Source organism: Mesoplodon densirostris, chromosome 10 (assembly GCF_025265405.1).
Source record: "Mesoplodon densirostris isolate mMesDen1 chromosome 10, mMesDen1 primary haplotype, whole genome shotgun sequence".
Taxonomy (NCBI): domain Eukaryota; kingdom Metazoa; phylum Chordata; class Mammalia; order Artiodactyla; family Ziphiidae; genus Mesoplodon; species Mesoplodon densirostris.
This window is the reverse complement of record NC_082670.1, coordinates 103,648,682-103,665,446: the sequence shown is the minus strand read 5'-3', so window position 1 is coordinate 103,665,446 and position 16,765 is coordinate 103,648,682.

The following is a 16,765-nucleotide window of genomic DNA, read 5'->3' as shown; positions in this document are numbered from 1 at the left end:
AATATTGATTTAAAAGACAGACTCTACTTACTAAGCATTTCCTGTGGCACTTTGTAAACACTTTACATCTACTGACTGATTTAACCACCACCACAGCCCTACAAGGTACGTAGTGTTGTGATCTTCATTATATGGGGGAAGGAATGGAGGCACAGAGGAGTTAAGTAACTTACCCACAGTCACACAGCCAATTAATGGGGAAGCTGGGACTTGAACCCAAGTCTGTCTCCTCCAAAGCCCGTGGTCTCGGCCAGTGTCTGATTCTGCATCTCTGATTCATGCCTCCTGTCTTAAGTTTTAGTCTTGGGGACCTCCCTACCTTCTGAGGTAACACATGCATTTAAGTGGTACTCAGTGTCCAAACTTGCTGTCGGACACAGGGCAAAGAGGATTTCAGACCTGGTGGTGGAGGCAGATGGAAAGTCCTTCATGGCAGACCTTTGTAAGGTATGAATGGGAACCCTGTACCCCTTCCCATCAGTCTCTGATCATTATGGAATCAGTATGGCTTGTTGAAAGAACAGGGAATCTGGATGTGGGGTCCTGGTGAACTCCTACTCATCCCTCATGACCCAGCTCCAATGCCTCCTCCTCAGGGAAGCCTTCCCTGACTGCCTCAGGTATCTCTGATCATCCTACACTGCCAATCATACATTCATTTAACAAATACTTTCTGAGATCTACTCTGCAAACTCTCAAAAACAGGGACCAGATTAGCAGAATAGTTAACTTTGCAGGCTTTGGAGCCAGACTTTGTGTTTGAATCCTGGTTCCTCCATTTACTAGCAGGATGACTTTGGATAAATTTCTTAACCTTGATAAGTCTCAGTTTCCCCCCTCTGTTAAATGAGCCTAAAAATAGTGCCTGCCTGTCAGTGTGTGGTTGTAACAATTAAGTGAGTTAATAGTAGGTACCTAATAATTGCTGCCAGGTAGAAGGTGCTTAATAAATGTTACTGTTGTTATTGAGGCTGTTTTTCATTTTTGTATCTTGAGGATCAAACACAGTCCCTGCACCCAGCAGGTGCCCCATGAGTGTCTGTGTGAACAGGAGAGGGACTGAGCGAGTGAGCTGGACACTTCACCCTTCTGCACGTGAATCCCCCCATATGTGGAGTAGGGGGATGTGAGCCTGACTCCCAGCTTGTTGTGGGGATTGATGGGGGTGCATGGGATGTGACAGCGCCTTGGAAACAGGGAGGTGCCTGTACATGGTGGAGAGATTGCAATCATGTTGGCTATAGGGACAAATGACCTGGGGCTGGGCCTCCAGCATGGGACCCAGGCTGGGAATGTGGCCAGTCAGGGAGGGTTGGAGAAGCCGTAGGAACCTGCTGACTGAGACATCCCACCTGCAGGGGGTCAGCCTTGGGCGAGTCCTGAGAGCACTCTCTGTTCTTCACAAAACTTGTACTGGTCCTTGCATTTGGGGGGCACAGAGTGGGACCTAAAAGGGCTGTCCCGCTGGTCACAGCCTCTGACTGGCAGGTTGAGGATGGATTGCAGTCCTCCCTTTCTGGATGAGAGCACTAAAGCATCAAGAGGTAAACAGCCTGTCCAAGGTCACACTGCTAGCAAGGACCAGAGCTGGTACATCCCAGCAAAGTCAACCCCAAGCCCTGAAAGGAATGATAAGGACTCAATAAAGGGCTCAATAAAAGGAGAAATCCCCCAGGGACAGATCTCAGCCACACTAGTCTGCGACAACCCCATACCCAACCTGCCACTCACCTGGGCCTCCAGAACCCTCCAGAGACCACAAGTTTCCTCCTGTGGCAGGAGGAAACTGAGGCCAACTTGTGAAGCCCCCCACCCCCGTTTTACAGATGGCAAAGTGAGACCCTAAGAGGGCTGGTGATCTCCCCCAGGGCCACAGGGCAAGTTGGTGGCTGGAGGTGGGATGTCTCTGGTGCCAAGGGATCTTCAAGGTTTTTTGGTTTTTGTTTTTTTAAGATGCACGTTAGGATCTAATAGAGGGTAATGTAACCAGGACTATTCACTCATTCATTTATTCATTGAGCTAATGTATATTGCACACCAGGCCAGGCTTAGCTGGGTCCTCTGCTCAGGGTCTCACAAAGCTGCAATCCAGACTGGGGTTGGAGGGTCTCCTCTGTGGCTCAGGGTCCTCTACCAAGCTCATATGTTTGTTAGCAGAATTCATTTCCTTACAGCCATAGAACTCACTGGTTTTCCAAGGCCAGTGAGGGAGAGACTCCAAGTCTCTGGCTTCCAGACCCTCTTCTAAAAGGATCACCTGATTAGGTCAGGCCCACCCAGGGATAATCCCCATTTGGCTTAATTTAAAGCTAACTGATTAGGAACCTTAATTACGTCTGCAAAACCCCTTCACCTTTGCTATATAACCTACCATGACCACAAGAGTGATAGCCCATCATATTCACAGGCCCTGCCCACACCAAAGGGGAGGGAATTATTCAGGGTATGTACACCAGGGGTTAGGAATCTTGAAGGCCATTTAGAATTCTGCTTATCATAGGTTGGTACTGTTACTATCCCCCTTTTAACTCAGCACAGTGAATTGGTTAACCCAGGTCACACATCGAGCAGGAGGGTGGAGGTGGGATTCAAATTCTAGTCTACCTGGGGAGCACGAGTTCTCTCTCTGCCTCCAGGACCTCTCAATACTTGTGAGAGGGGAGAAGGGACCCCACTCCTCAGACCTCACAGACTTGTGCTGATCAGGCTTTTGTGCCCTCCAGGCCCCTTCTAGGAGAAAAGCCAGCTCCTCAGCTGGACCTGGACTCCCAGAAGCCAGGCCCAGCCCCTTAACCACCCAGGTAGCTCCAGTGCTCAGTAGGTGTTCAGCAGATGTTTGCTTGCTGCAGGCAGCTGTATCTCCTTTCTTTTCTTCCTCCAAGCCAGCCGCCTCAGGGGACTGCTCAGTACCTCTTTCATTCCCAGAAAGGGGTCCAGGAAACACAGGGTTTATGCTACAGAATTTCATTAAAGACAGTTTGGTGAGGACACACCCCCTGGTTAACAGAGGGATGCCCATCTAGGCTTATTAAACATTTTCATGGTTTCTTATTATAAAAGCAACACATACTCATTTTATCATAGAAAATACCAATGATCAAAGTAACAATATAAACAATTTTTTAAGCACCAGAATACTAGCCCATGGGGAGAACCACTGCTAGCACATTCTTCAGCAGGCAGTGTAGCCCAGCGGTTAGGAGTGCAGACCCTGGGGCCCCACTGCCTGGGCTTTAACTCTGGCTTCCCCATTGCCAACCTTGTGACCTTGGATAAGTCATTTAACCTCTGTGCCTCAGTTTCCTCATCTGTAAAATGGGCATGTCTGTAGTGCCTACCTCATAAGGCTGTGGGAGGTGTAAATGGGAAAGTGCATGAAAGGCCTTAGAACAGGGCCTGGCATACAGCACGTTTTATGTGTTGTTAGTCAATAATATTGTTTTGATAAAAAATAAGATCCTATTTAACCAACTGTCTTATAACTTTTCTTCACCTCACGTATCTTTGTCACGTATCCTTGTCAATAATATTCATCCATGACATAGTTTAAATGGCTTAACTACCTTCCACATGATATAATTAAGCAATCCTCTAATTTGGACCTAGATATGTTTTCATTCTTTACCTATTATAAATAACACATATAATATAGGGAACTGCCTTGTGGCTAGGTCTGTGTACCCATCCTTACTTTTGTTTCCTGTGGAATGGCTTTCTAGAAGTGGGGTCCGTGGGCCAAAGACCCTTCATTTCCTTAAGGAAATCTCCGTGACCCTCCTATTGTACGCAGGCATAAGGAGTCCCATCGACCTCCAGAGACACTTTGCTACCAGTTTGCTCCTCACAGGAGTGTGTGCATGGTTCTGTGCCCCACCCTGTTGCACAGGGGATCAATGTTTAATGGTGAGCGACGGGCTGCTCCCCACCGGGAAGACGATGGTGTTCCTGTGGGTGTGATAGCTGCTCACAAGAGCTGTTTGCCACCACCTTGCTCATGGAGAATCAGGCTGGACCCCTGGGGTGGCCACAGGACTCCCCAGGGTGATGTGTCATCACATCCCTGGCAGCAGAAGTACCTGGAACCTGCAAAGGGAGCCAGCTGAGGATGAGCGACTGGGGCCTGCTTCCCTCCCTCCCTCTCTCCTTTATTTCCTCTCTCCTTCCTTTCCTCCTTCTTCATTGAACTTAGAAGGTGCCTGTGCTAAGTGTTAAATGGGCCCTAAAAACAAAGCAAATATCTGCCCTCATGGAACTAGTAAAAGAGAGAGAAAATAGATACATTCACAAATATAGCACCTCCATTCGTCATAACAGGGTCATAACAAAAGGGAAGTCTGTGCGCTATGGGAGAGTGTGACAGCGACCTGACATTCACCATGGTCATCAGGGAAGACCTCTCTGAGGAAGTGGCATTTGCACCAAGTCCTGAAAGATGATCACAAAAAATGAGTAGAGGAAGGGCATTCCAGGCAGGAAGCTCAGCACATGCAATGGCCCTGAGGTGGGAACTGAAAAGAGGCCAGTGTGGCTGGAGTGCCCCAGGTGAGGTGCTAGTGAATGAAGAGGGAGGTGGGGCAGATTGCCAGGCCTGGCAGTTCTGAACAGCAAATCCAGAGGCTGCTGGAATGGGTGGCCCGGCTCAGGGTCAAGGCCAAGATTTGAGGTGGGTGAAGTCAATGTGAGTGAGAGTAGGCCAGGGCCAGGTCATCAGGCATCCTGGACTATGCCTGGATCCCTGGCAGTATTCGCTGTGCAACTTATGAGCAAGGAGGTGCCCAGTGAGTGGCAGGCCAGGCCGGCTTAGAGAGCCAGGACAGTGCCAGGCCCTCCAGTTTGTTCTTATGGCTGAAAACATATGTGACCTGATTCACTCTTTGTTCCTATGAAAATAATAAATCATAATAAATCAATAATCATAAATGCTGTGAAGCACAGATCCATGTAGCAACACGCCTAAATCTCACAAAATGGTGTTGAGTGAAGGCAGGCAAACCCCAGAGGGAAATTGCTGAATGATACCATCCGTGTGAAGGTCAAGAACAGGCAGAGCTAATCTGTGATGACAGAATTCACAGGGCAGGAAGGGGCCTCTGAGAAGCTGGTCATTCCTGTGTTTGACCCAGGGGCTGGACATAGAGGTGTGTTCAGTTTGTGAAAATGCAGTGCTGGCCACTTCTCTGTATGTCTGTGACACTTCAATACAATGTTTACTACAACTAACTCCATTCCCTCAACATCACCTGTGTAGCGTTCCTGCCTAGAATGTTTAATATGAATCTAATGGTGAGAAACAATGAGATGAATCCAAGTAAGGGACTTCCCCCAAATAATGATATTGCAAGAAAGAAAAAGTCTGGAGAGCTGTTCTAAATTAAGGGAGACTAAAGTGATGTGACAATAGACATAATGCATGATCCTGGATAGAAAAAGTAGTTGTAAAGACATGGGGACACCTGGGGAAACTTGAACATGGGCTGTAGGTTGGATGATACAGTGTTGAGTTTCCTGGGTGGGATGCTGGAGTCGCAGTTGTGTGAGAGGATGTCTTTGTTCTAGGAGAGTCACGCTCAAGTCCTTAGGATTGAAACGGACCAATGTCTCAATAAAAGGGAAAGGGAGGGGGATAAGGTGGGAAACAGAGCACAAATGGGGTAAAACGTTAACAGTTGGTATACATAAGTGAAAAGTAGGTGAACACAAATTGAACTATTCTTGCAAATCTTCTGTAGGATTAAAATTTTCTAAACTAAAAATTTGGGAAATAAAATAATGAAAAAAATACTCCTATTTTTAAAGAAGAATAAAAAAACTACCACTTATCAAGTTATGGCTGTGTGTCCATAACTGTTAGGCTTTTAATGTATTATATATAATCTCATGAGTCAGTTAGGTCTTTATAAGGACTAAAAAAAATCCAACCAAATAACTGAAGGTGATATTTATTGATCCATATAGCTGAATAATCCAGGGACCTCTAGATTCAGGTCAGGCTTGATCTAGGACCTATTCTTGCTCCCTCTGTTTCTGAGCTCTGCTTCTTCTAGTTTGGCCTCATTTTCAGACTCACCTTCCCCTCCTGAGCATTAGGTGGCTGCCAGGAACAATGGGGAAGAGAGTAAATTCCCCAAAGACAGGAGAGAGAGGATGCTAGGAACCGCCCCCCAACATGTTTTCCACGCTTGAATGTAATCCATGAGGCAGATGGTCTTACCCGCTGTGTATATCCCACGACTCAGAGAGATTATGTGATTCGTCCAAGGTCTCACCACAAGGAAAGGAAAGCTAGGATTTGAATCTGGGTCTTCTGCCCCAAAGCCTGCACTCCCCTCATTTTTATGTGACCACTTCTCTTATTACAAAAAGTCTAGGGAAATGGAAGGGCAAAGAGCACCTATAACTCCACCCTGACACCATCATTTTGTATGTTCTCCTCTAGTTTTTCTCCACCTCTAAAGGCTTTTTTTTTTAAAGAAGCACATTGAAATTAGATATTGATATGAGACCCCCAGAAGACTCCTGAGCTACCTGGACACGCTCCGTGTGGGAGTACCTAGGGCTGGTGTTCCAGCCTGACTGTGAGGCTAACCCTTTCCAATGCAGGGGTCGAGATCCGCCTTTACGGTTTGGTAAACCACATCTACTCAGGCAGCTGACAGACACTTAGAAAATAAAAGCAGTGATGATGAATTGATGGGAAGCCCTGCATGTCCCGACTTGCTCATACTGGCAATCACAACCTTCCTTAGAGTCGACATTACAACCTCTGTTTTTCAGAGGAGGAAGCTGAGGCTCTGAAGGACAAATGACGGGCCAGGTCACCACCCAACAGGTGGCAGGGGCAGAGGAGCCACACGATGTCCTGTGACAGTGCCACACATTACGGCCTTGAACTTCCCACCAGGCCTTCTCTGAAGAATTCTGGCAGCGTCTTACCCCCTCTGCAGAGAACCCTGGGGACTTCAGCGTTGATTCCCCTGTGGGTTATAAGACCCTGAATCAAAGGCCCCTCTGTTGTTGGAGAAAACCCGCCAGCTTTGCTTCAGCCCAGACACTTTCTGTCAAGGGCTAGGATCCATGCTAATAAAAACAAGTGTCATTTTACAGTGCTTTCTATAAATCTGTTAGTGACCTTTAATAAAAGTTTATGACCCTAATAATCCTGTTCTGCACACCCTGGTCCTATGGCCACTCACTGGCCAGTAATCTGCAAACCTTTACAATTTAGTGACTGTGCCTGGGCCCATGCCAGGGATCCGGCTCCAAGTGATGGGAATGGCATGAATAATGATTAATCCAAACTGCCCTGTGCTGAGCGCAAAGCTGTTTTCCTGATGCAGGCCATTGGGCCGAGAACCCTAGAAAGAGCAGAACTGAAGACACCTGGGCTTTCCAGAGAGCCCATCAAACCTGCTGCTAACCGAGCTTAGCCCCAGCTGCCTGACCTCTTCCCCGGCGTCCTTCTCTTCCTCCACGGCATCAGAGCAAGGAGCCAAAAATGGAGTGGGCTCCATACATACCCAGCTGCTGTGGACAAAATCCAAGGGCCTCTCCTAACTTCTGAGCTTGTCCATACTTTGTTTATGGGGTTGGAAACTGGAGTGCCAGGAGGTTGGGAAAGCCGGGGTGGACATGGGCTTTCAGCACCTTGTTGTGTGTGATTTAACCAGTGGGGGCTTATGATTTCAAAGAAAAGGCCCAAAGGTGTTTTGCAGTCCCAAAACACCTTGTTAAATGTTTGCTTGGCTGTCATATTGCGTAAAATCATACTGCTTTCACTCTGAGGCTCTCCAACAGGCAAATACAGACATTTCCACAAATAGCACAATGTACCTTGAGGCCCGCCCACCCACAGTGCATACTGCAGAGGTCCCAGCAGCTTCGGCTCCATTACTTGGGGTTCATGGGAATGACGCATCATGGGTACTTCAGGGGGTGTGTTTTCCTACAGGGAAGGGCCCCCTCCGAGGCCACCAGTGTCCTAGGGCTCCTGTTAGCCAAGCAGGCTAGTGCAGTCACCACCTCATCAGAGCTTTCTCACCCGTTTCCCAGTTTGAAGAAGAGGCCTTTGTAAGTCATGTGGGCACCCACCCCAAGCTCTTCCTTTCCTTTGTGGGGGAGGGAGCAGGGATTCTGGAATCCCACACTGTCCCAACAAAGATGGACCTGGAGATTGCTAGATCCTTGTTCCTCAAAGTGGGGGCCCCTGTCATCCACATAAGAATCACCGGGGAACTTGCCATAAATGCAGAATCTCAGACCAGGCTTCCTGGGGCTTGGGATTTCAGGGCTCAGACAGGATGGGTACTGGACCCACCGAGGTGAAATCTTCAACAAGACGTGCAAGTGATTCATGTACACGTGGAAGTTTGAGACATGTTGGTATAGCCTGCATTCCTCACTGTGTACTTTGGAAACTGAGGCATAGAGAGGGCCCCATAACACACAGCAAGTCAGTAGCTGAACTGAAGCCAGTTCTCCGGGCTCCTGGCTTTCTGCCCCTGCACGCTGAGTGTGCTTTCTGCCATGCTCCTGGCTGGCTGGGAGGACAGGAGGGATCCTGAATTCTTGGGGTGTCTCTAGGGCAGCATACTTCCAGCCGGCCTGCTGGTCCCACCTGCTGCCCAGAGGGTAACTGTTCACATAAGAAATGACCATATTTGAACCTGAAACATCCTGGGATCTTGGGGCCAAAGGAACCTTAGAGGTCATCTGATATACCTTCCCACCCAATGCAGAAACCCTTTTTACAGCCTCCCTGCATCAAGGCCAGTCAGCTCTGCTTGGATACCTGTAGTGACAGGGAAGTCACTACCTCATAGGGCATGAGCTCTGTGGTTGGAAAACATTAATTGTTTTTGTATTCATTTCTAGTATTAGATCTAATTTTTCCTTGCTGCAGCTTCTACCCACCAATCCTACTTCTGTTCTCTAGAGTAACTTAAAAAGGTCCAGGCCCTCTTCCACACAGAGTCCTTCAGATACTTAAAAACTAGTGTCAGGACTTACTTTCTCCAGGCTAAACTTCCCTGATGTGTTATTTTTACTTTCTTCTCTCAGTAATACGATTTTTAGATGCCCCACCAGCCCTGCAGCCCCAAGCCACCATCTTAATCATGATCTTCAGAGTGATAGCTGCCTGTCAATACCCCTCTTCAAGGGAGTTGAATCTCACATTCCAGCTGAGGCTGGCTTAGTCCAAAGAGAGGACACCATCAGCTCCGTTGATTAGATATTCTCCCTGTTTTAATGCAACCAAATTTTGTTTGGCTTTTTTACCTTAAGCAACCACATCACGCTGTTAGCTCATATTAGCCCTGTCAGGTATGCCTCTCACATCTTTTTCACACAAACGACTACCAAACAAATGTCCCCACTGATTTGTACTTAATTTTCTGAGTCCAGATACCCGGCTTTCATCTGTCCTTGTATATCCTTCTCTCTTTGGCCCAGAGATTTTGCCTTTTCGGATAATTTTGGCTCTCGAGTGTTTTACCTCGTGAATTAGTCATTCCTCCCAACTGGGCTGACCTCAGCCAACCTTCAAGAATTTATTGAGCACCTACTGAGCGTTCAGGGTCAGACTTAGAGGATAAAAGTGTGACACACATCCCTGTCTCTTAGGGGGTTTACAGCCTTGTTGTAAAATGAGGACTCATCTCCAGGGCACCGAGGTGAGTGCAAACCAAGGCCAAAGTTGTGAGGCAGTCCCTGAGGGAGCTCTTGTTCTGGGAAGATCACCCGTGTTACGACTGCCTGGGAGCTTATCAAAAATATAGGCACCTGGACCGGCTCAGCTCAGGGGCCCAGAGCCTGGGGCAGGGGCCCAGCCTCTTATTTGTAACTCCCCTGGGGACTCTGACACAAGCCAACGTTAGAATCCACAGTTTAAAGGGCTAAAGGAGGTGAGCCCAGGACACAGGGATGGAGAGGCAGCTCTGGGAGGGGAGGGGAGAAGTGGGACCCTCTAGATGCAGAATAAAATGGGGCCTGGGCTACAGGTCAGAAGGGGCTGGGCAGGGTAGAGGAGGCCAGCCTCAGGCATGCCCCCAGCCATGCCCTGCTTAGCAAAGTCCTGTAGCATCTCTGCTGTCACCCCCAAAGATGTGGCCCTGGGTTTGAAATGCCATCATTTTCTTGCCTGAGGTCCCAGACTGAGTCCTCTTTTGGACAAGAAGAGAAAAGCATTTGGCAAATAGCACCACACCCTGGCTTCCCACAGGTGCCCCCCCTTCCTGATTCCAAAAACGGGTCACCTCCCCCTGTTGTATTCTTAGTGTCTCAGTTGTTGGATATTCACTTCCTGGGGCTGAATTTCGCTTTACAAGCAGTGTGAATCAGAATAGGTTCTGGAACGCCCGAGGGTCAGTTTAAAGTGATCTGGCATATCATGTGTGATTTAATTGGTCAACATTAACATTAATATCCTTGTTAGTATTGATAATCTTGGTAGACAGGTTTCCCTGGTGGCACAGTGGTTGGAAGTCCTCCTGCCAGTGCAGGGGACATGGGTTCGAGCCCTGGTCCAGGAGGATGCCACATGCCATGGAGCAACTAGGCCCATGGGCCACAGCTACTGAGCCTGCGCTCTAGAGCCCACGAGCCACAACTTCTGAAGCCCGCACGCCCTAGAGCCCGTGCTCCGCAGCAAGAGAAGCCACCGCAATGAGAAGCCCGCGCACCTCAACGAAGAGTAGCCCCCGCTTGCTGCAGCTATAAAAAGCCTGCGCGCAGCAGCAAAAACCCAACGCAGAGAAAAATAAAAATTAATTAATTAAAAAAAAATCTTGGTAGAGCCATAGCATTTCACTCCTGAAGTGTGTGGCAGTTAGAGCACAAATCAGGATTAGATCAGTCTGGGTGTGAATCCCACTCTGCAGTTCTCAGGCTGTGTGATCATGGCCTAGTCACTTAACCTCTCTGAACTTCCACCCAATGTTGATGACAAGGAGACCTATAGTTCAAGTTTGTCGTGAGGATCCAATGCACAGAAGCCTGGGGTTGACCCTAAAGTGTGGGCACTAGTGGGCTGCTGTGAGCCCCCGGCATCACTCTCCCACCTTTCCCCAGTGCTGCCGCCTGTCTGCCCAAGTTCACATGCACCAGGAGGCCAGAAGCCAGGGTGGGGCCCCAGCAGCTACCAGGAGGGCCTGCGAGTTCCCCCACCCCTGCCCACCCCCACGCTTTCTATCCTAGTTCAGCTATTTCTTTTTTAAAATGAAGCAGCAGCCCTTGATTTTGAAAATAGATCACTGAGTTCTCCTCCCTCTAATTAGGTTGTCTCACTTGTTTGTTTTGCATGGTGCGGAAGGGAGCTTGGAATTTACCCAGAGGACTGGAGAGAGTCCTGAGCTGAGAGTTTTTTGGCCACCAGTCATGTCTGCCCGTCTCTCTCCATCTTGTTCTTTCCGAATGCAGCTCCTGTTCAGAGCATGCTGGATCTTGGATCCAGGGATTTGGGTTTGAATTGGGGCTTCAGCAAGGAGCCTCCCTCTCCAGGCCTCATTCCTGCATCTATAGAATGGGGTTCCCAGAAGCTCAGGGGCTCTTTGTGAAGATCCAGGGACCAGGGAAGCAGGAAGGTCCCTGGCCAGTGCTGACTGTGTGAGTGTTCAGATGCCACTGTGGCACTTTGGTGGCATTTCGGGATGTGGAATGCAACCCAGGTTGACATGCTAAGGCAGGAAACTCAGAAGGGCCATGCTTTAAGCCGTCTTTCCCTGCTGCCTTGTTTCTGGAGGGATTTATACTAAGAAATGTTGACCTCTGAAACCATCCAGGCTACCCAGCCCCCGGAGGTGTCTTGGAATCACCGAAGGGCGTCGTGTTGTGGTGTCGGAGAGCGTGGACAGCTCTGAATTAGAGAGGCCCAGGCTGAGGTCCCCCCCCACTGCCAACCAGCTAGGGGACCTGGACCAGTGCCTTTGCCTTTCCACCTCAGCTTCCTCATCTACAAAATGGGGAGACTATCTAACTCCTCTAGGTCCATTGCCAAGGATTTCTGGATGGTGCCCAGCAAGGAGTGGTGTCAGGGGGACCACCTCTGAGAGGACCCTGCCTAGCCCCTTCATCTTTCAGATGGGGAACCTGAGGCCCGGGAGGGGAAAGGGTCTGCTCAAGGTCACACAGCTGGTCAGTGGCCAGGCTGGGTCTCCTGAATCTCCATCTTTCTGGGGCCGCAGTGAGGGTGGAAATACTGCCTGGATCCTCACGGAGTCTAGATGGGGGAAGAAATAACCCTCGTTGCCTGGTAACCCCAGTAAAGTGGGAAGCCTGGAAAACATCAGGTGGTGGAATTTTAAAGCTCAGAGAGTCGTGTGGGCAGAACTCTTGTGTTCCTGAAGGGGCGAGACCCTCTCCTCCCAGCCTGCCATCCCCACCAGGCTCCGGAGAAGAGTGAGCCTGGGGGTGGGGCCTGTGTCCCTCGGCCACATGCGGGCTCTCCCAGGGCAGTGAGATTAAGCACACGTCGGGACTGCACAGGCTGGGAGGTGAGTGGGAGAAAGATGGCCGGGGGCTTGCTGGGAGCTGGGCCCATCCATCCATCCATTCTCTCCTCCTCTGGGCTTCCAGCTGGGCACCATGTAGCGTGCTGAGCAGACAGAGGAGACCATCGGATCTGCCCAGAGTTCCTTCGTCTGGGTAGACAGATGTACGTGTGGAAATTCCTACTGCACAATAAGAGGTCACAGGGCCTGGGAGGGCTTCCTGTCAGAGGCGGGCATTGGAGAACTCAGTGGGATACTGGCTAGCGGCTCTGTGCAGATCAGCACTGGGAGTTCCAGGGAGGAAGGGGCCAGTGTCGTGGAGAAGGAGAGAGTTCTTCAGGGTTCAGAGGAGCGTCCAGCATCAGACGCAAGGCCACGCTTTTACCCCCCGATTGGAAGGGTTGCTTCCCCTGACCCTCTGGTTGTCTCTCTCACTTGCTGCCAAGTTTCTGCTTTTAGAAACAGCAGTTTTGGGGGGTGGGGAGGAGGGGAAGAGGGAATCTCTGACCCACCAAATCCCTCAGGCACTTCTAAGTAAGTGTCTTTGGGGACCCAGGCCAGCAGCCAGGAGCACAGTACACGGCAGGAAAGCTTTAAGCGCTGAACTGGATTCCATCCCTGCTCTGCCGCCGGCTTCTTAAACTCAGAAGCAAGTCCTTAAACGTATCTGACTTTTGCTTACTCTATGAAATGGATAGTGGGGGCCTTTCAAGAGGCTCTTAGAGGTTTCTTCCATCCTAAAGACTCTCCTCTAGGTTTTCCTGACAATGAGGAAAGAAGCACAGGCCGCCCCCCCCAACCCGGTGGGTCAGGTGGAGCCCTTGGTCTGTTCTTCCTTCTGTGATGGCTTTCTCTCTGCCACCAGCTCTGACACCTGCCTCTCCCTGTGCTGGGGTGGGTGGGACCCCCTGAGCAAGAGCTAGCCCCATGCCTGTCCTTCCTTCAGGAGCTTAAGGTGTCAGGAGGGGACATGGAACGTAAATTTTAGGAAGAAATTAATCTTTGGCAGGTCCTCTGTGCAAGCTCAAACGAGGTTTCAGCCACAAATTTCCATGTCTTTGCTTTCATTCACTCGTCCAGACAATATTTACTGAAGTCCTACTATGTGCCAGGCACTGTGGACGTGCTGGGGACACAACAATGAGCAAAACCAGGTGACGTCCCTTCCCAGTGCAGTGGGGAGACAGACGTTAGTCAAGGGATCACACAGCTCTGTGTAAAGTTCTGTCTGTGGCGAGAGATGCATGCATGCCGTGCACAGGGCTGTGGGAGGATAGTAGGGGTGCAGGTGGGCCGCGTGGTCAAGGAAGGCTTTCCTGAAGAAGTGATGCTGAGCCAAGGCCTGCAGGATAAGGAAGAGTTAGCCAGGCTAAGGGGAGAATGAAGAGGCAGGTCAGCCTGTGCAAAGGGCCTGTGGCCTGAACTCTGAGAGCAAGGAGGGGGTGGTACAGGCTGCGATGGGTGGAGCCAGACCTGGAGTTGTTAGGCCTGCGTGGAATTTATTCTTCAACCCCAATGCAAAGGGATGTTTCATGGGTGTTTGAAGCAGGGGAGCAGGGGAGAGGCTTATGAGGTGTCACAGACCGGAATGCTTTACCAAAAGCTCAGATGGAAAAGGGCTGGGGGGGTCAGGAAGCCCAGGGAGGAGCCACCGCAGTTATCTGGGCAGGAGGCTCGGATGCGGGCAGCGGCTGCGATGGGAATGGAGGAGAGCGGCCGGACTTGAGAGCAACTTGGATGTGATGAGTGAACGGGGTGGGGCGGGGGGAGGCAGTATCCGGGTGACTCCTGTGTTTCTGGTTTAGGCATCTGGGCATTTGCTCGCGGCTTTTCCTGCAAAGCGGAGACTGGAAGAAGACTAAAATTTGTGGGAAAAGATGAATGTTTTCTTCCTCCCCAAATTAGGTAAAGGCGGCCTTCTCCTTTTCCTTTTATTTTCAAGGCACCTGGGAGATCAGATACCTTTGCTCTTGTGTTTCTAACGATCTTTTATCATCTCTCTTACCTCTGCGAGAAGGCAAATTAAAAACATGCCCAGCAGACCCAGGTCCGAGGATCACAAAAGAGTTTTGGTGAAGTAGGATTAGTCCCTAAGTCCCAGCAAAGCTCGTGGGGTCATGCCAGGCGGAGGGGGGCCTAAACCTGCAGAGAAGCCGAGTCCCATGACCAGGGAGCTGTGCAGAGGTGCCCTTGGGTGACGCCTGCTTGTCGCAGACACCAGTCTTTCAGGAAAGGAGCTCCGGCCTTCATGAGTGAGTAACTCAATGGCCCTGGGGTGGGGGGCCAGGCGAGAGGGGCTTTGCTTTGGGGGGAGCGGACGTGTCGAGTGGGGTCTCCTTGGGGACCCCAGAGGCTGCTCTGTTTTAAGAACAAATCAATCCTCTCAGCCACAGGGCCCCGGGGGCTATGGGAACAGGAGACGTGATCTTCCCACCAGAAAACTGCCAGGGGGGCGACAGATGCCCAGGATACAAGGACACAGGGACCTGGCTCCGGAGTGAAACAGATCAGGGTTCAAACCCCGTGGACCACTCCTTGGCTCTGGGACCTTGTCCTGGGCTTCTGTTTCCTCATCTGCAACATGGGGGCGATGCTCTTCCCGAGCTTTCAGGGGAGCTGTGAGCAGTCACCGCGCCCCCTTGTAAAATGCTCACTTGTGTTGCTGGTGCACGGGCTCTGAGGTGAGTTGGTGCCTTTATAAAACAGTATCAGTAAACTCAAGGCATTCCCTCACTCAGTAATGTCCTTCCGTGAACGATGGAGGGGACCCAGTCCTGTCCTCAGAGAGCCCAGAGTCTCCTGATAAAGGGTCATACCTCAGCCTCCACTCCCTCAGGGGCAGGAGGGAGGTGGGGGGAGTGATCCTTTCAACGCCCCGACCAGGTGTGTGGTGTAGTGGGTGAAGCATGATCCCTCGCGTCCCCTGCTGTGTCTGTGCTCCCTTCCCCCAGCAGTGGTGTGCTTTTGCTTCAGATTCCTGCACCTGCGACTCTTCTTTGGCAGGATGCCCTTGGTTGGGTTCCTGAAGCAGACTTGCCAGCACCTGCAGAACCAAAAATGCCTGGGAGTTTATGTCCCTTCTGGTGGGGGGGGGGGTGCCCTTAGGTGGTGCCTGGTGGGTGTGGGAGGGTGAAAGCCCAGCTCCCTTCCCTGGGCCAGGCAACCCAGAGATGTGATCCCAACCCCCCCTGCCCAGAGCTCCCTGCAGCATCGGGCTGGAGCTGCTGCCAGAGGTGACACCCTTGCTCCCTGCTTCGTGTCCCTGTCCTGCTTCCCCCTCCCTTACTGGTCTCCCCTGAGAGTGCTCCCTTTATACATCACTCACACAGGAATCCTTATCTTAGGGTCTTCAGTAAGGGTCACTGTTTTCCCATTCTCCAGATGAGGGAACTGAGGTGGAGGACGCTTCAGCCACTTTCTCAGGTGTCCCACAGCCAGCGGTGGCTGAGCCGGGCCTTGGGCCAATTGTGGTCTGACTCCACAGCCCAGGTTTTTTCCATGCCACCGAGTGTGATAAGGGCTAATGCAGAGAGAGAGATCGATTTCCCAGTGAGGCCAGAGGAAGGGGCAGCAAATTATCATGTTTGGGCATGAGAGCCAGTGGTGTATGGCTGACACTGAGCAGCCCTTGGAAGCACAGGTGGGATTTTTTTAGATGGAAATGGTGGGAATGGCATTGTAGGAAGAGGAACAGCATGTGCAAAGGCACAGGGGTATGAAAAACACTGCTTCTTGGGGAAGCACATGTACCCCCTTCTTCCAGCCTTATCATTTCTCACCTCCTGACTGCTTTCTGCTTCCACCCCAAGCCCCTCTGATCTGTTCTCCAAACAGAAGCAGCCAGAGCTGTCTTTTTAAAATGTAAATCTGATCATGTCTCACTGAGCCTCCTCCAAAAATAAAACCTTCAATGACTTCCTCTTCCACTTAAAAAAAAAGTCTAAGCATCTTTCTATGTCCAACCAGCCCTGGTGATCTGGCTCAGCCAGCCTCTGTCGTCATTTCCTGCCCTGCCCCGCTTCACACACTCCAGCCACCTTGGCTGATTATGTTTTCTGAACACTGTAAGCTTGTTCCTGCCCCAGGGCCTTTGCACTTACTGTGCTCTCTTCTGGAGGAAGAAACTTTCTTCCTCCTGATCCTCACAGGTCTGGCTTCTTTTTGTCCTTGAGGTCTCAATATACATCATGCCTTAGAGAAGTCGCACCCCAGCCCATTGCCCTGTTGGATTCCTTCATAATACTTCTGACAACTCCAGTCATTGGACTTGTTCGGTTGTT